This window comes from Mesoplodon mirus (assembly GCF_964341445.2).
Source record: "Mesoplodon mirus genome assembly, chromosome: 1".
Lineage (NCBI taxonomy): Eukaryota > Metazoa > Chordata > Mammalia > Artiodactyla > Ziphiidae > Mesoplodon > Mesoplodon mirus.
The window spans coordinates 42,932,857-42,953,317 of record NC_138976.1 but is presented as its reverse complement, the minus strand read 5'-3'; the positions used below and the strand labels follow the sequence as shown (position 1 = coordinate 42,953,317).

General features: G+C 42.7%; 1 protein-coding gene and 1 long non-coding RNA gene across 4 annotated transcripts in view; one reads left to right on the top strand and one right to left on the bottom strand.

The window, feature by feature from the left end:
- Positions 1–1,085, bottom strand: part of AGTPBP1 (ATP/GTP binding carboxypeptidase 1) — a 188,978-nt gene extending 187,893 nt beyond the window's left edge. For all 3 annotated transcript variants that reach the window (XM_082613851.1, XM_082613852.1, XM_082613853.1), the window contains exon 1: positions 921–1,085. The gene's annotated coding sequence lies outside the window, so the exon portion shown is untranslated. The remainder of the gene's footprint in view (positions 1–920) is intronic.
- Positions 23–20,145, top strand: LOC309800060. The gene is made up of 4 exons (XR_014293390.1): positions 23–748; positions 10,466–10,599; positions 10,947–11,114; positions 17,158–20,145. It is a non-coding gene; the product is annotated as an uncharacterized lncRNA (long non-coding RNA).
- The last annotated feature ends 316 nt before the right edge of the window (positions 20,146–20,461 follow it).

The window sequence follows — 20,461 nt, the reverse complement described above, 5'->3', positions numbered from 1 at the left end:
CTGCAAGCACTTGAGGAAGCTATCTTAAAATGAGAAATGGGCTTTAAGTTATCAACATTCACAACGATGTGTAAAACTCTATTCTGTGATGAGTAAATGCCCAGGAAAGGAAACGAACCAATTCAAAACTGCACTGGTACTTTAAGAGACTTAAAGGCACAGGAGGGAAACAACCATTGAGCCCAGCAAGCCTTTGCGTTGGGTTGCAGGAGTCCCTGAACACTTGGAATGAAGAACCCGCAACTCAGGAAGGAAGGCTGGAGGGAAACTCTGCACTGTCATCTAGGGCGATCTGATTCAGGTTCAAATCAAACCCACAGGGCGCCAATTTGTAAGCAGAAAACACACGTCAGGCCAAGCTACCCACTGAGAGGGAGCAAGCCCAGCCATCGCCGACGTCACACCACAGCCCACCCTGAAGCCCGGCGCACCTAGGGGTTGGGAGTTGGGGCGGCTGGGGAGGCGGGGTGCGCGCCCGGCCCCTGCCCGCCGCCCCTAGGCCCCGCCCGGCGCTGTACTGCAGCCACCCGCGCGGTCACCACCGAGAGAAAGGGAGAGCAGGGCAGGGGGCCGTCTCTGCCTGGAGACCGCGCCGGGCACCCTCCGCGGGGACTGGAGCGGGGACGACCGAGCCTCCATGGGTGGGGGCGGGGCGTTTTCCAGAAACCGGCCAAAGGCCCCACCCATCAGGGGTTCCCCTCAAGACCCGGTCCACCCCCCGAAAGACACGGGTTACACAACCTGACAGGTAAGGGGCGGAGGGATCGCAGGGCGCAGACCGGGGCGGGCCCGAGGTCGCTCCTCCCCGCCTCCCCAGCCCCCAGGACGCCGCGGCTGAGGAGATAGGAGGGGTGGCGGGCGGGCTAGCCGCAGCCGAGGGGCTGCCGGCCCGGACGCGCTGACGGCGACAGGGCGCTCACCGGCTCAGGATGGGGCGCTGGCAGGGACTGGGTAAAGCTGCAGCACCCGGATCGTCGTCGGCAGCGCAGGCGGCTGCTCTCCGGGGGCCCGGCGGATGCCTCGCCGCCCGCCGCCGGGTGTTTTCATACAAACCCTGGTGGCAGAAGAGGAGGCGGCGGCGGAACCTGCCCGCATCCCAGGCAACGTCAGCGCGGTGCCCCGCCCATCGCACTCCTCGGCCAGCCTGCTCGCGCGCGCCACGGGGAGGGCGGGGCGCGCGCCGCGGGGAGGGCGGGGCGCGCGCCGCGGGGAGGGCGGGGCGCGCGCGGGCAGGAGCGGGGTTCGGTGTGTTGGGGAGCGCGCGTGGAGAAGGGGGGAGCGCGCGCAGGGGGAGGGCGGGGCGCACGCGCCGTTGTTTGGGGGCGGGGAAGGCCGGGCCGAGAGTCTGGAGTAGGGCTAGTGCGCGACGAAGGCTGTGGACCACTGCAGCTCTCGGCCTACCCAGCCAAATGGTTCTTCGGGCGGTTTCCCATGTCCCGCAGGTCACCTTTCTGTACGCTCCCAGTTAGAGGCAACGCCTTTTCCCAGAACTAAGCCGGAGCCCACGCCCACCCTCTTAGGAGGCTTTTAGCAGCACCGGACCAGCACCATGCCACCCGGTACCTCTGACCCACGTGGTACCCGGGTGGCATTGGACCCTGGGGACCGCGGTAAAACTTAGCCTTTTCCTCACCTCAAGGAGAGTCCATAATAAGAAGGTGAAGACAAGCAGCTATCACAGCTGGGCTCCCAGAACACAACGAAATTCCACTTTGTGGCCCTGCCTCAGTAAATCAGATACCTAGTGCTGCAGCGAACAAAATAGCATAATGATTTATTTTTTGCTTTTTTTGTAATGTGCGTACATATGTTCACAAAAATGGTAATGCTAAATGGGCCACTGAAGGCAGGACGGAATGTTTTATCTGAGCCAAAGTAATGTGTCAGAAAGGTAAAATACTGATACACCCCCTTCTGTTTTGACTGCATGTAAACGCACTATAATATATTCTTAATACTGCCATTTACTTTTTTTCAATAGCATGGATCATGTTTGCTGCTGTTTATAGTAGCTGTTAAGGAATGTAAAATTATTACAACCAGTTAGGGAAATAAATTGAGAGCTGTGAGGTTTTAGTTTTGTTTTCTTATCATCAAGTTTAAAAGAAATTAAGCAGATGTGAAGGTCATTCAAAAGGTAACCCGAGGTGCAGCACGTGTACTTTCTGCAGTTTGCCCTTGGCAGATGTCTTTACTCCGATAAACAAGAGACTGCCATTTTATAAATGCCACAGTTTCCCTGACTGTGAGCACCAAAAGGCAGGGTACAATATTTTAAATAATTTTAAAACAACTACCACCCCAAACCACCCAGGCTGAAAAGCATTATCTGAGAAATTATCTAAATATTTAACACTTTACAGAAATTAAATGTAGGTAATATACATGAAACTTTATTCAAAGAGCATCTTCCTAAATGAATTAACCTGCAATGTAGAAATATAGATAAAAATGTGAATGTGTGTTTTTGCACAATTTGCATTCAACTTTAACAAAGCATTGTTAGTGTAGTTCAATAAGCATTGTTAGTGTGGTTCAATGGCCAAGACACAGACCCAGTAGATTAACCTACACAACTAAGTAAAATGCAGAACCAATCCCTGTTGTTCCCTCAGCTTTGTCAGCACACCCTATTATGATACATAAAACTTGTTGTAAATAATTGTATGCTGTAGACCAGAGTCTGACCATACAATGATATTCATTTAACTGGGATTCTTCAAATCAGTCTAGCCCATACCTTGTAAGTATTCAATAAATGTTTGATTATTTTAACTTTGGACTAGACTGGGAGAGAAAGGTGAGTGTTGTAGCCCAACTATCTCTTTCTCCTCTTTTGGTGATTTCCTTACCTCCATACCTTTATTAGAGAAATATACAAAATGCCGCAAACTTTATCACGAAACTTTATAGCCGTAAGGTTTAGAATAATAGTGGCCCTCTCAGGGCTTCCCTAGTGGCGCAATGGTTGAGAGTCCGCCTGCCGATGCAGGGGACACGGGTTCGTGCCCCGGTCCAGGAAGATCCCACATGCCGCGGAGCGGCTGGACCCGTGAGCCATGGCTGCTGAGCCTGGGTGTCCGGAGCCTGTGCTCCGCAACGGGAGAGGCCACAACAGTGAGAGGCCCACGTACCACAAAAAAAAAGTGGTCCTCTCAAAGTCTACAGTCATTTCCATCTGGAAACATAAATGTTAGACATGGTTTCTGATACATATCCAATCTGGAGTTGTAACAATCATCAGTTTATTGAGCACCTCCTATGTGCCAGACACAATCCTCCTGAAATCTTCTGAGGAGTTAAACAAATGATAATACTCAACAAAATATCTAACAGTTGTTATGTGTCAAACTAAAAGGTTTCCCATAAAAAAACAGCAAAAGTGCAGCAAGAACAACCTGAGCTGAACCTAAACAAACATGACAAGGCTGGGAAGCAACCCCCAGCATTTCACACAATGGTGTGGTTCTGGGGGCAAAACCCTTTTACAGTGGCAAATGGTTTCCAGTGGTCAGGTGGTAGATCAAATGATATATGATTCAGGGTCAGAAAAACTGAGTTTAACGATCCATTATCTGTAAACCACTATACTCTCACTTTCTTCATTTGTGAAATGAACTTAAATATTCTTGCCAAATCTAACATTTGAAAATTTGACATACCCTTTGATCCACTTAACGAAATTTATTCTAAGGAAATAACCAGGGAAGTGGCAGAGATTTAGCTAAAAGAATGATTATCCCAGAGTGGTATTATAAACCATCTTAAGTGTTCAAGAGAAGGCACCTGGATAAACATATTATTGTACATCCATGCAATAGATGACTAGGAAGCCATGAAAAATGATGTCGTAGAGAAGGAGTTTTTAACCTGGGGCCCAAAAGGTTTCATTCATTAACAGCTGTGGATTTACCTTGAGGCTAATGGAGTGAGCAGTGAAGAGAGCTCTCATAGCTCCCCACTTGTGCAGGCACCTGTGAGTGCTGAATTGCTGAGAGTTAAAGAATTTTCTAGGCATGAAGGGGAAGCCAAGTTGCAATCAAGAAGGATTTCTACTTAGCATTTCTGGTAAATTCCTGAACAGATCTCATTTAAAAAGCACCTGAGGGCTTCCCTGGTGGCACAGTGGTTGAGAATCCGCCTGCCGATGCAGGGGACACGGGTTCGTGCCCCGGTCCGGGAAGATCCCACACGCTGCGGAGCGGCTGGGTCCGTGAGCCATGGCCACTGAACCTGCGCATCCGGAGCCTGTGCTCCGCAATGGGAGAGGCCACAACAGTGAGAGGCCCGCGTACCGCAAAAAAAAATTAAAAATAAAAATAAATAAAAATAAAAAGCACCTGAATCTCCAAGTCTCCAGCAAGATATTGTAATTTCTCATTCTAAATAAATACATTTATATATAATTTTGTGTTTTTCCTTTTAGAGGGCTCCCCACAGTGTGAGAAGGGAATTTCCCATCATTTTCATATCAGTTTCTCAATCCTACAATCTAGACAAGTGTTTTGTTTTGTTTTGTTCTTAATAACCAAAATAATAAATTTTTAACAGAAATCACAAACACTAAAAGTACTCTTTATTTCTATGTAATAAAACTGTTTAGCACTTCCAAACAACTAATAATTAACTGATTTGAAAACATTAAAGAAATAGTTTCATACCAGCTAATCATTAATTAGATTGAAATTTAGAAATGGGGAGTCAAAATTAAATTCACTTTCTCATACTTAAGAAATTCTTCAGTGTCTGATATATTGTTAAATGAGAAAAGCAAGTAGTTGAACTGTATGGATTGTATGAAGAAATTTGTATTTTTTTAAAATCAATACTACAGAAATTATTATGCATTTATAGTTTCATAAATAGGGTTCTAGAAGAGAAAATACCATTCTACTTACTAGAATTACTTGGGGCCAGGTGGGGATAGGCACTGCCATTTTATATATTTTGCATTATTTAAATGTTTTAAAAGTAAGCATGCAACCTAAGAAAAAATAAAGTTAAAAACAAAAAAATAAAAATAAAATAGCCTCTCCAAAATCATATAAACTTCAAATCCCATAAATCCTAGATCCTCCTCTATTTATTAACTGATAAATTTTTATTGTGTAATTGCATAGCTGCTTCTTTTGGGGCTTAGGGAGTATGACTTTCATTAGATTCTTAAAGAGGTCCAATTACAAAAGGATTAAGATCATGGTTTAAGAGGAATACACTTAATGACACATAAACATATTCATGATACATTGTTTTGTAAGTTAGCAGATTACATGCAACATGATTCCATTTTTATAAAAACATATGTCTTTATATGTATAAAAACAAGACTGGAACATTAAAGTTTTTTGTTGTTGTTGTTAGGATTCTGTTTTTATTTCATATATTTGTGCTTAATTTTTCCATTATGAAAGTGAGGTCAGATCTCATTGGTCTCTTTATTTAAAAAAAGGGTAGGGGAGGAATTTTATGTTGGCCAACTTATTCAACATTGGTCTGAGTGAAAGAAGATGAGTTTTTGGTAAGGTTCAGTGACAACTCTTGGACAGCTCAGCACTAACATGTAACAGTGCACAAAATATATACAAATTTATTAGTGTTTTCTCACTGCAAGCTATCACCGAATTACCAAGGAGCAGACACTAGGGATGCATGATTTTTACTTTCTATATATAATGATGTTTTTTTTCTGCTTTATAACAAATTTAATCAGTTATACATATACATATATTCCCATATCCCCTCCCTTTTGCGTCTCCCTCCCACCCTCCCTATCCCACCCCTCCAGGCGGTCACAAAGCACCAAGCTGATCTCCCTGTGCTATGCGGCTGCTTCCCACTAGCTATCTACCTTACGTTTGGTAGTGTATATATGTCCATGCAGCTCTTTCGCTTTGTCACAGCTTACCCTTCCCCCTCCCCATATCCTCAAGTCCATTCTCTAGTAGGTCTGTGTCTTTATTCCTGTCTTACCCCTATGTTCTTCATGACATTTTTTTTTCTTAAATTCCATATATATGTGTCAGCATACAGTATTCGTCTTTCTCTTTCTGACTTACTTCACTCTGTATGACAGACTCTAGGTCCATCCACCTCATTACAAATAGCTCAATTTTGTTTCTTTTTATGGCTGAGTAATATTCCATTGTATATATGTGCCACATCTTCTTTATCCATTCATCCGATGATGGACACTTAGGTTGTTTCCATCTCCGGGCTATTGTAAATAGGGCTGCTATGAACATTTTGGTACATGACTCTTTTTGAATTATGGTTTTCTCAGGGTATATGCCCAGTAGCGGGATTGCTGGGTCATATGGAACATTAAAGTTTTAACAACAGTTATCACTTGATAATGGAATTATAGATCATTTAAAATTTGTTCTTTTTATTTCTCAATGGTTGTTAAACTTTCTGCAATAAAAATATGATATTTTAACAAAAAGGTTACATTATTTAAGTTATCATAACTAATTTTGAAAGTTTTTGAGCAGATTAGAAGTTATAGTATATGTAGGCTTCCCTGGTGGTGCAGTGGTTAAGAATCTGCCTGCCAATGCAGGGGACATGGGTTTGAGCCCTAATTGGGTAAGATCCCACATGCAGCAGAGCAACTAAGCCCGTGCACCACAACTACTGAGCCCACGTGCCTAGAACTCGTGCTGCGCAACAAGAGAAGCCACCGCAATGAGAAGTTTGCGCACTGCAACAAAGAGCAAGCCCTGCTCGCTGCAACTAGAGAAAGCCCGCGTGCAGCAATGAAGACCCAATGCAGCCAAAAATAAATAAATTTTTTTAAAAAGTATAGTATATGTAAAAGCAGGTTGTAAATCATAAGGTCCCTACAAAGGTTAATTATTGTTTTCCTGGCTTTAAAGTAGCCATGGAACATGGGCACCAATAGACTGCATTAGCCTGAAACCAAAGGCAACCATTGGGAAGTCTCATTTATACATTACTCTCTTCTGTCACAATCGACTTTGTGGACAACACCTTTTAAAACAAGAGTTAATGCAAATATGAAAGATCTGGATTTTTTTTTAACTACAAAGAGAAGTCATGCAGAATTATCTTCAGCTTAAAAGTAAGAAATAATTTTTTATGAATTATTGAAGAAACATTATTCCTATTTTTAGATATGTGAAATTTGGGCATACCTTTATACTCTTAGGGCTAGACTGGACTTTGATTCCTCTCCTGGAAATTTCAGGACAATAACCAATAACCAATCAAATTATTTGTTCTCTATCTGTATCAGTCTGCAGGTTCAAGATCCAGATCTTGCAGAGAGCACAGCAGTGACTCACAGAGATGATGGTGAAGTCTCTGTGATACTGTGCTGGCAGAACGTGCTGGAAATCTGTCCTTTGGAACTTACTAGAACTTCATCATCTAGGATGCTGGGGAAAGCTATTCATGGGGAGGCATCCCACCGAGACACTCCACTATGAAACTGCCTGAAGGGGTGCCAGCTGCTGGCTACTGGGTGCCATGCATTGGAGAAGTCACCGATTGGGACTTAATGTTGGTCTTCACTGTTTGCAGGTTAGGCACTCAGAAGTAGCGTCAGCTAAGTCAGCCTTAGTAAGCATAAGCCACGTTGCTGAGCCCATGCATAGCCTCTATCCCAGCCACTGCAGCCACTTTGCTCAGGGGTCCACTGAGCAAACACTGCAGTGGCTGGAGAAAGTGACTGACATCTCAGAGAGCATCATTTTGTCCATCTGGTAATTAACCTTCCCTGCAGTAGATGCCCTTAGGTGGGCTTTCATGTGGAACACAAATATTTTCATGGTTTGTGCCCATTCAGAGAGGTCCATCCACATAACCTCCTTTGCAAACTTCCTCGTCACCAATCTCTCAATCCCATTTCTTCCAAGTCCCTAACTCACCAGCCCAACAATTGGCCACTGCCCAAGAAGCAACGTGGATCCATACCTATTGATCAAAATTCTGCCCATTGGAAGGATTTTCCTTCACTGTTGTCCTTCGAGTCACCCCTGTGTGAGCTGTAATGCTGCAGCCGTCTACTTTTGTATGGTGCCAGCATATATACAGATCCATCAGTAAACCAAGTTTGATTTTTTTCTTCCTCAGACAGCTGGCCATATATACAGTGTCCCCCAAAATATCTAGGTATTATCTGTAGTGCTTTCAGTCTTCCTTCTAGGTGGGAATCTTTGATTTGCCAAAGGACTCTAGACCTGTGATTCCTCCCTGAGAAACTGAGACTTAATGAGCTTTAATTCTGGGACACTGGTAAAAATACTTTTACAACTTCCTTTTGCATTGTTTAAAATTCATAGTGACAGGCTTATGCCTTAACTATTTATAAAGGAATGCATGCCAAAAAAGTAAGAAAACAGGATTCATAAATAAGAGGGATTTTAACCAAAGGATTAGTGGATATTGCTCAAAGAGACATGAAAATATCTTACAGGGAAAGACTCAGTGGCTCTGGCCTGCATTGCTTATGGACAATGGTCACGATATGCTAGTATTTTGTTCCTATAAGAAACGAAAAATTTGCTACTTGGCTAGAGCCAGCCATTTCAGGCTCCATTTGGGGAGTTTCCCAAGAATCTCGCACAACACAGAACAGCATAGAAGGAATGCTTTATTTCTCTGGAAATTCTTTTCTCCTGATCCCTGTGGAAGACAGAATCATGCCCCCTCCCCAAAGATACCCACATCCTAATCCCCAGAACCTATGAATATATTACTTTACATGGCAAAGAGACTTTTCAGAATTTATTAAATCAAGGACCTTAAGACAGGAAGATTATTCTGGACAATCTGGATTATTCTGAATTATCTGGGCCCAATCTAATCACATGAGACCTTAAAAGCAGAGAGTCTTTCCTGGCTGTGGTCAGAGGAAGATGTGACTATAGAGGACAGATCAGACAGGTGCAACATTGCTGGCTTTGAAGGTGGAGAGAGGAGACCATAAGCCAAGAAATGCAGTGGGCTCCAGAAGCTGAAAAAGGAAAGGAAAGGGAATCACCCCAGACTCTAGAAAGGAATGCACCCCTGTCAAAATTTTAATTTTAACCCAGTAAGAGCTGTATTGGATTTCTAATCTACAAAACTGTAATATAATTAATGTGTGTTATTCTAAGCCACTGTGATTATGGTAATTTGTTACAGCAGCAAGAGAAAACTAATACGACCTCCATGTTGATTATCCGTAAGTAATGAGAATACTCTGTCTACTTGACTTTTTTTTTTTTTTTTTGCGGTACGTGGGCCTCTCCTGTTGCAGAGCACAGGCTCTGGACGCGCAGGCTCAGCGGCCATGGCTCACGGGCCCAGCTGCTCCGCGGCATGTGGGATCTTCCCAGACCGGGGCACGAACCCTTGTCCCCTGCATCGGCAGGCGGACTCTCAACCACTGAGCCACCAGGGAAGCCCTACTTGACTTCTTAAACAAACATAACCTACTCAATTCTAAATGTGATTATGCTGGGGTTTTTTCTTTTGAACTTTCCAGACAGAAAATGTAGATATGTTTCTTACTTCTGAATTGGAGGAAGTCTCATTATAATGCAATTATCATCTTACCAACCCCCAACCTTCACCCCCAAAGTCAGGATAGTTCATTCTCTAAATGAAGGTATTCTTACAGCAACCTGCATACACCGGGACTTAATTCATGTTTGCTGATGATTATGACAATAGTAATGACCATAGATGAGAAGCTTTCTCTAGCCATAAAGGAAAATAATGCATAAAAACAAAACAACAACGAAAGACTTTTTAAGAATATTTTAATAGAAGGAAAATGTTTGAGCTCTATTTCCATATATAAACCAAAAATCTTCTCTTTAAATTAGCTGTTACACTTTACAAATATGCTTGCATAGGCTCAGAGTGTCTCTGAAAAACAAACAAGGAACTGATAACAGTGGTTGCCTCTGGGGAGAGCTGGTAGACTGTGGCAGAGAGACTTACGTTTATTGAACACCGTATTATGCTTTTAGATTATACTGTATGCATGTAGTATCTAGTAAAATAACTACTTGATTTTTTTAAATTTGAAGCTTTTACATTACCTTTTATTTAGAATTTTATATAGAGAAAAGGCCTTTCGTGTAGAGATCAACCTGTACCCAGGTATTACAGATACAGAAACTGTGATGAGAACCAGTCAAATGTCATTACATTGCAAACTCAAAGTTTAAAACCTCCTTTTAAAAAAAAAGTCATGTGGAAGAAAAAAAAAAGTCATGTGTATGTGGATGAACATGTGTGTTTGTATAAATGGCTAGACGATACACCAGAAGTAATAGTGACTGTCTTTGGGTGGTGGATAAAGTGATTTCCATTTTCTTCTTTTTGCTTTTCTAATTTTCTAAAAATTTTACGGGACATCAGGTCACTTTTGTAATTAGAAGAAGAACCATTTTAATAGACAGAAACGTCCCATGACTTGAGCTCAGCTCACCTGACTGACTACATTTTCCAGTTTCCTTGTAGCAAAGAGAAAGTTTCCCAGTTGCTCCACTTAAGAAAGAGCTATCAGAGAGGAAAGTGTGCTGACCACCCTGATCGAAGTCTCAGAAGGGCAGTTCCTCACTGATGAGTCTAGTCTTCAACATGGTAAGTCAAGATATTTGAATTTTCAGTCGGTGCATCGCAAATTTATCAGTTAATAGGAAGCTGATTGAAGTTAACTAAACTCACAAGTGACCGAATTATACCCAGAAAAATAAACTGTTAACTTTAATAAGGGATGTGCTTTTCTGGCAAACAAAATCTCTGGCCTACTATTTTTGAAAGTTTTTTTTAGCGGTGGAATGCTTTCTCCAAGCAACTGTTTTGTTTTGGGTTGTGTGTGTGTGTGTGTGTGTGAGACCAATATGTAAAACAGAGAAAATGAAGCTGCTCCTGTTGAAGACAGATGAAAGGGCTGCTCAGCCTAGTGTGATCTTCTCCTCTTTCCCCAGATGTCCTCCAGAACAGTTCCTTAGAAGCCCCAGGACTTGAAGGAATACCATCTGACACCAATTCATCTACTGGTACCAAATAAATAAGTAGAAGGTTGCTTAGTTGAGCATAGACCTGAAGGAAGGAGACTTGGAGGAATACTCCATCCAGGTTCTGGGAAATGTCTGGTGAGTTTTCCCAGTTCCACACAACACATGCCTCTCTGACAGATGGGAATGTACATTTTCCTGACAGATAGGCTCTCTTTGCTTCTAGCAGTGCTGGACAGTGGTAGACTGTTAAACCAACTCTCTGAAAACTAAACAAAACTAGCAAACAAAAATCCATGGTCTATAGCAACTGCCAATTTCTGTGGTATAAACATTCCCACTGTGGCTGATTTCAAGCGACCAACAGAATTTACCTGAATATTTAACAATCAGTTCTGTAAAACCCGTACTGCCAGCTCCAGTGGAACACTGCTATATGTGTGCTCTATGCAAAACACAGTTTAGTAGGCTATAGCTTTCTCTGCTAATATTCCTTGTCTTGATGATATATGTAGGTCAGCTATATAAAATTTAGAGGTTTCCTGAATCTCTAATAGTCACACATCTACAAACCATCTCTGGATTGTTTCTGCCAAAGGTAAATCTACTTGTCATGTGTTCATTCTTTCTGGTTTTATTCAGAGGGCAACCAAATTCTGAAAGTTTCACTATTTACTGACAGCAGTGATTCTGACAAACTGTAGCCACCTCTTTGGCCTGGTGATGATTTCATACCTTACAGGCCTTTTCCTCCCTTATGAATCATGCCTCTGTTTATTCCTGGAAGTGAAATGGACAATTTTTAATAAATGCTGTGTCCATACAGCCACAGAAGAATTGGACCTGAATAAATAATTGAGTTAGTCTCTCTTACTATTTATTATCCATATGTTCTGGTTTCTTACTGAGGGCCTGCGTGACCAGTTCTGTTTTCCAGGATAAGGTTGCTCCTGATTTAGTTTTTTGCAGATTACCATCTTGCACAGAACCATAAACACTGTAAAATATTTCTATTCACCTCCTAGGCAATGTTAGCTAGTGTCGACTGAAAAAAAAAGAAGCACAACCTAAAAGTTGAGAGTTATGTTTTATTTGACAGACATTCTACTTAAACCTGGGAGACAGGACTCTCAGATCTCTCTGATGGACTGCTCTGAAGAGGCAAGGGGGGATGGCAGGATGTATAGGAGCTTTTGCAACAAAGACCAGGTAGTGGGAACATCAAAAGATTACTGTTAATTAAAGAAAACCAGATATCTCAAGTTAAGGAATTTAGTGCTTTTCTATGTATAGGAAGATGCAAGGGTCTGGGCTCATTGAAATCATTCCTTTGATATGCACCTCAGCTATCTGGGGCCAGTATTCTGCTTTTCTCCATCCTGAATCACCTCAGGGTGCACAGTTGGGGGTGACTGCAGTGGCTCAGAGCTTGGCAGTGGGCAGCCTGTTTGTCTCCACCCTGAGTTCCCTCAGGGCTCACAGTCAGGGGGGCTGTAATGTGATGGCTTGATGGCTGCAACATCCTTTGTTTGCTGATATGGCAGGGAACATTTCTCATTCACACTAACCTGAGTGGCTGATGTGAAATAAAGAAAACTTAAATGCCTACCCCAAATATCTTTGACTACAGGTTCATCAAGTTCCCTGAAATTCTCAGCCTGGGAGTCACTCCTTTGAGGCAAATTCTAATTCTCCAGAGGAACTTAGAGCTGTGAAATATTTAATTTATGAGGGAGATGCCTTAGCAGTTAGAAATATAATTTTTAGATATTTATGAGTTTAATGAAAAGAAAATAGGCCACAAAAGACAGATTACCATGAAGGAATGGGAGAAAGGTTCAGAGCTTGGAAGAATGCTATGTGTGGGCTCTGGGCAGAGCAAAACACAGTGAGCTTTGAAAGTGAGTAGAAGTCCACAGTAATGGGAGGTGAATTACTCGAAGACAGACTATAATTCTGTGACTTTTCTTGTCCTGTCTTGCTGGCTTTGATTCTAGCACATACATGATTCTGGAAAACAAAATGCAGCATTCCCTTTTCTAATTGAAGTACCTTCAGTTCCCTTGGCATTGCATCTGAAATTGAAAAGTGGATAAGAACACTATGAAGATGTACCAGCCGGTACAGAGCTCTTCCCTCTATGAATTAGCAGCAATCATGAGTATTAGTTAACAGAGTGTGCCTGGAAGGCCCCCAGAGTGTAATGGGATCAGCTATCACTAATGATTACAGGAAGATGAAAGCAGACAGTAGCTAAAGGAGGAATTTGAGCTGAGGCAGGCAGCCTGAAGCAACTGGAAAACCAAGTCATTACATGTGCAAAATCAATCCTTCTGTTCAGTTTTTGGGAGACTCCCCTATTGCCAAGAAGGGTTTAATTCAATTAGCAAAGAGCTGTGGGGAAAAGGCTTGTGCAACCTTGAGGCTGGCTGGATATCTTTAGCTCTAAAGCAAAGTTATTTTGGGAGGATCATCATAATTCGCTTGCTTCAGCACTAAACGCATCCAGGATATGCTCCCTGAAACGCAAAGGAATGCTCTGTCTCACATCCTGTGTTCCTGCATGTAACTTTCCTTGCACTTTACTACTGCTCCCTACACCCATCTCTTCCCGGCTTCCCACCGTAAGCTCTCTTCTCCCTATATTGGATAAGAGCATTGTGAAAGGACCTTAAGTTGCGGAAGAGGAGCCATCTCTAAATGGAGCTATGAGGAGAAACTCCAATTCAGTGTGTGCCCTTGGGTAAGCCATGCCACCTCTCTGGGCCTTGGTTACCTCCTTTCTAAAACTGAAGTTCTGGAAAGCAAATGAACTGCAGGGCTGGACTAAACAATCTCTAAGGTATTATTCCAAACAAGTGTGCCAGCTAACATAAATGTGGCCAGAACAGCTTACGGGCAAGCTGACAGTCATCTGCTTGCCCCTGTCTAGCCACACTAGCATGCAGAGGTATTGAACCCCTTGGCCTTTAGGGCAGCTGGAGCCCCTGAGTCTGCCACTTACAGATGCAAACCTCCCAATCCCTTTTGATATGCAGTATATATACAGATTTCTATGGAAAACACTAGAAAACATTAAGATCCCTTTCAGAGCTAGCATTCTGCAAATCTGTAAATGTGGCATTTGCATTTCCCAGAGGGAGAGCTTCCAAAACCCTCAGGAAATATGCCTGGGAGGCCATGAAAAAGATCAGATGAGGGTTTTCTTTGGAGAGTCTCAAAAAGACAGGAAAGATGCTCACAGCAAAGGTGGAGAATTTGCTGGTGGTTATAAGAAGAGTTGGCCTTTGGAGACAAATTAATATTTTTGCACCTGAATAATAATAACAATAATAATTAAAAGGCGGTCCTTCATACAGATCTGGTATAAGGTATATACACGGTAAAAGGTGAATGAATACATGACCTTTACTAAGAAGCCACAAGATACAGTACTAGGATTATACCTGTAATCCAATAGTTCCCTTGGTTAGTCTCAAGCTTGCCAGATACGTATATCTGTTGCCTCTACTAGACTTTGAGGGCCCCTTAAGCAAGGACAATTTGTCTTACAGCACTTAGCAAAGTACTTTGGATACGGTATATACTCAATGCAAATTTGCTGAATTTAATTTAATTTAGAGATACCAGCTTCAAGAAATTCCTGCTTTCAAAATATTTGCAGTGCATGGGGGGAACAAAGCTAATCAACTTTAATAATTATACACATTACAAAATTAATTATGCTTATTAATATGGAAATAATTCTAAGAATCCTTCTTAATATAAAACAATAGAAACAATTCAGTTTTACCTTCATTAAATGCACTTTCATTTTTACCTTTCATTGCTCTCCCCTGTGGCCTAAAATTGACCTGTTTTTCCTATTTGATGGGGGAGTTCTACTCTCCTTTTCAAAACCACAGTTTTCCACTTGCTCTCTGCATGGGTAGCTCTGTCCAGCCTTTGGGTCTCAGCTGGGTTTCACTTTGATATCTCCTGGGCAGAGACTGAGATTAGGACTTAGGAAGGGATTCCTTAGAGAGAGAGTGGAGAAGAACGAGACAAGGAAGGAGGAAAATCCAATAAAGGACCCACTTATTGTCTGGGTACGGTTATGGACTACTGGGGCTCCCTCCCCCTAGGAGCCCTCTGCTGCATCACGTAGAATGTGCGTCAGAATTGTTCTCTAAAATGGTTGGAGTCTGGGGCCTTTATCCACCAACTTCTCTCCTTTTTTGGTTAACGGTTGCCCCTGGTGAATACTTCCAGTTTACCCCGTACCTGGCAGAGCAAGCTCCCAAAGAAATTCTGCCAAGAAAGCCCTGAGGCAGAATTAGTAGTGGGATGCTGTCTACACGCAGGAGAACTGACCCCTACAGGTGCAGTGCAAATCGAACGCAGGTTAACACCCATGAGGCTTTGCTGAAATAGGCAGCCACTAAAGCATTTTGCCTAACAATATATATATATATATATATATATTTTTTGCGGTACGCAGGCCTCTCACTGTTGTGGCCTCTCCCGTTGCGGAGCACAGGCTCCGGACGCGCAGGCTCAGCGGCCATGGCTCACGGGCCTAAGCCGCTCCGCGGCATGTGGGATCCTCCCGGACCGGGGCATGAACCCGTGTCCCCTGCATCAGCAGGCGGACTCTCAACCTCTGCGCCACCAGGGAAGCCCTGCCTAACAATATTGATCAGCTTTAGTTTAATTATCAGGATATATCATTGTTCATCTTTGTTCATGAGCATCTAATGTTTGGGGGGCTTCTTTCTTCTGGAAACAGTACTGCAGTTTTCCTCGAGGAAAGCCACTTCTCTATTGACAGCTATTAGGCTTCAAAAGTAGAGTCCACTCCTCGTTCTAATAATGGCCAGGAAGCAGTGTGCTCCACAGTCCATGGATGTGTCTCTTGCTTCAATAGTGTTTGTACAGAACAGACCCAGAGACGCCCCTTCCTCCAGCCCCCATCCACCCTCCAACCTATTTATCACTTGCAACCTTTGGACCAACCACTCAGCTCTCCTCGGTCTCGGGCACCAGCCAACATCATTTTCTGAGCTTAGCTCCTTAATGCCAATCAACCACGAGCTCCCAGATTTGTCAAAATTATTCCACGGAGATAGAGGCTGTCATCAACCGCCCGGCCTACATGCATCTGCGGGCCTCCTACACCTACTGTTACCCAAAAAACTGGGTTTGCCTCTTGGTGGGTGTCGAGTTAAAAGATACAACTGTGGAAGAACATCACCTGCCATATCAGTAAACAAAGGATGTTGCAGCCATCAATCCCTCAGCCACTGCAGCTGCCCCGATTGTGCATCTGATTCAGTATGGAGGCCCTAGACAGTTAAGGAATGATTTCAAAGAGCCCAGACTCTTGCATCTTCCCATACATAAAAAAGTACTAAAGTAACTTAAGATATCTGGTTTTTCTTTAATTAACAGTACTCTTTTGATGTTCCAACTACCTGGGTTTGGTTACAAAAACTCTTGTATCCTGGTTCCTCCCTTACCTCTTTGGAGCAGTCCCACAGAGCTATCTGGGAGGCTGTCTTCTGGTCTTAAGTCCTCAGAAAGTCTGCTGAAATTCTCAACTTTTAGATTGTGCCATTTTTTTCAGTTGACACAACCAAACCAAAGATCAAGAAAAGGAAGAATTTATTACTTGCAGCAAGTAAGGAGAACACTGGGGATCTTTCCCAAAGCAGTGTCTCCCTAAACAGTAAAATTGAGGAAGCTAAGGGTACATGCATTTTCATGAAGGGACTTGGGTGGTCAAAAGACTCCAAGCTTTAGTTGACAGAAGTCACAGGGGTCCAGAAAAGGTTAACATCCTCCTCCCTTAGGTTCCAGTTGATCTGGTGGTTGAGAGCTTCAGGTTAATCTTTACCATTGAAAGAGAACTGGGAGTTTTTACAACTGCTATATTATCTTTGCTATTGTTACTTCTCTTACTTGACAATAGTCATTTGTTTCTGCATTCTTTTGCTCTCTTAAGATCATTAATTACTGAAATCTGTTCAAAGGACTAGCTTTGTGGCCAGGCTTAGATCACAAAATGGCTTGGGCTAGAAATGGCTTATTTATGTCAAGAAAGCCGTGATTGGTTCTTTCTCTGGGGACCCCCTACCCTATCTGCTTATACTAACTTTCTCTGGGCTTCTATTTTGACCTTGGCTATGATGTGTCTCTGCAGGGCATGGGACACTTTTCCCACAAATTGGTGGAGGAGAATCCCAAGGGTGCTGAGTGTCTCTTGAAGATGCAACACCAGCAGTGACCTCACCCTCTTTCAGGACCTGCAGAAGCCGTCCCAAGATGAGTGGGGTAAAACCCAGGTGGCTACAGAAGCCACCGCGCTCATGGAGAAAAACCTGACCCAGGCCCTTTTGGATCTGCATGCGTTGGGTTCTGCCTGAGTAGACCCCCATCTCTGTGACTTCCTGGAGAGCCACTTCCTACAGGAGCAGGTGAAACTAATCAAGAAGATGGCAACAACCTGACTAACATCCACAGACTGGGGGCCCCGAGTCTGGGCTGGACGTGTATCTCTTCAAAATGCTCACCCTCAAGCACGACTAGGAACCTCTGGAGCCCAGCACCCTTTGAGGAGTCCCTCTGGTGTCAGGGCTTCTGCCTGAAGCCTCTCTGCAGCCATTAGGCTGCTTTTGAACCACGGTGGAGCCCTAATCCAAGCCCTGGACCAAATGGAAATAATAAAGCTTTTTGCAGCAAATAATAATAATAAGAGTGGCTAGGAGGCTCCTGCTGAGCCAATCAGAGCATCACGTTCCCAATCAGCCAATGAGAAGCAATGAAATATATTCTAGGACTCTCAGTTGTAACACATTTGCTGCACCGAGGGGGGAACTAGTTTAAGGACTGAGCCCACACATGAAAAGCAGAACCAGGGGTGTAAGAGAAATAGGTTTTGGTGACATTGCTTGAGGTCCTAGATAAAACTTCATAGGTAGTGTCAACTGAAAAAATACACAATCTAAAATTTTAGAATTATGTTTTACTCCGTGGACAAAACTGAAGACTTAAGCCCAGGACACAGCATCTCATAGAGACTCTGAGAGAATTCTCCGAAGAGGTAAAGGAGGAGCCAGGATACACAGGAGTTTTTGCAACAAAGACCAGGTAGTCAGAACATCAAAAGTTTACTGTTGGGGGACTTCCCTGGTGGTGCAGTGGTTAAGACTTCGCCTGCCAATGCAGGGGGTTCAGGTTTGATCCCTGGTCAGGGAGCTAAGATCCCACATGCCTCACAGCCAAAAAACCAAAACATTAAAAAAAAAAACAGAAGCAATATCAAATTCAATAAAGACTTTAAAAATGGTCCACATCTAAATAAATAAATAAATAAATAAAAGGTTACTGTTAATTAAAGAAAACCAGACATCTCAAGTTATGGAATTTAGCGCTTTTCTGTGTATGGAAAGATGCAAGAGTCTGGGCTCACTGAAATCATTCCTTTGACATGCACCTCAGCGATCTGGGGCCAGTATCCTGTGCTTTCTTTTTCTTTTTTTCTTTTTTACTAATGGCCTACTTGAGTTGGTTGGGTTTTTTTTTTTTTAATTTTTATTTTATATTGGAGCGTAGTTGATTAACAACAGTGTGTTATTTCAGGTGTACAGGTAAGAGATTCAGTTATACACGTATCTATTCTTTTTCAAACTCTCTGTGGTTTCTCATCCTGAGTCTCCTCAGGGTGCACTATCGGGTGGGGTGGGGGGATGGTGGCAGCTGCTGACTGCTAGATGGCGGCCATCCTGTTCATATCCTGAGTTCCCTCAGGGCTCACCGTGGGGGCGGCTGTAATGTAATGGCTTGATGGCTGCAACATCCTTTGTTCACTGATACCGCAGGTGATATTTTTTTTCATTCGCGGTAGCGAGCCCAATTTCTGGATTTTTTTTTTTTAATGAGCCAATAAATTCCCCTTTTGCATGAGTCAGTTTGGGTTCAGCTTTTCTATCATTTGCAACTTAAAGGATCTTGTATTGTCTAACTCTCCCCGTAGACTGTATGTTCCATGCGGGCGGAGACCTTATCTGTCTCAGTCACCATTGATTAAGCTGATATTGGCACAGTGCCTGGCACATAGTAAGTGCTCAAAAATTATTTGTTGACTTAAATCATTTATTCAGCTCCAACTCTGAGTAGTGTAAATTACACTACTGAAGAAAATTCTAGTGTTGAAAATAGTATGTAACTAAGGTAAGATGTATTCATTCAGGTACTGGCAGGAAATTAGGTCCAGATATTTTAACTGAGGAGGCTTTAATGAAGGGATTATTTGAAGAGTCCCTTCATGAAAGGACCACACAAGAGAAATTGGGGGCATCTAGAGCTTGCAACAGTGGGAATCCATTACCATGCCTAGGGCTGAAGGGGACAAGGGGAGGAAATACTGTCATTAAAGCTTAGGGAGAGCAGAACTAGGGAGGAAGGGCTGTGGTACAAGAGCTAGAACTGTGGAGGAAAGTTGCCACTGTCAAAACCACAGTGCCCCAGGAGGGAAGAAATGGTGGAATTAATACCCTGACCTCTACTTCCTCCTTGCAACACAGGCAAAACCTAACCAGAAGTCAATCTATAAAGGAGCCTGGGTGACACGATCCCAAGTGGTAGCCTCCAGGAACATGGAAAAAGGCAAGAGAATGGATCTGTATGGTCAAACGGAGAACAACTAGGACAAATATAAGAGAAGATTCTCTTGAGAGAATAAAGAAAATAGACCACAGAAAAGAGGAAGTCAAATATGACAGAAACCAAGTGTCAAATCAAGTGTCAGTGCTGCTGCACTTCCTTCTTATGTTTTTATCTCCTTGTAATAGGTATATATCCCTCTTCATTTTTCCCAGTTGATGCTTATTACTGCCCTCATCTTCCTAATGTTGTCTTTATGTATGAGTATTTTTTATTGAAGTGTAATTGACATACAATATCATACTAGTTTCAAGTGTACATCATAGTGATTTGATATTTACATACATTTTGAAATGGTCAAATCGATGTCTAATTACCATCTGAGACCATACAAACTTAATACAGTGTTATTGAATATATTCCCTGTGCTGTACATTGCATCTCTGTGATTTAATTTTTTTATAACTCAAAGTTTGTACCTCTTAATCCTTTTCACCTGTTTTGGCTGCCCCCCAACACCCTCTCATCTGGCCACCACTGTTTTGTTCTCTATGAGTCTGGTTTTGTATTGTTTGTTTTGTTTTTTGGATTCCACGTATGGTTTTGTATTGTTTGTTTTGTTTTTTAGATTCCACATATATGTGAAATCATATGGTAATTGTCTTTCTCTATCTGACTTATTTCACTTAGCGTAATAAACTCTAGGTCCATCTATGTTCTTGCAAATGGCAAGGTTTCTTTTCTTATGGCTGAATAATATTCTATTGTTTATATACACCAATATCTTCTTTATCCTTTCATCAATCAACAGACAATTAGGTTTCTATATCTTGGCTATTGTA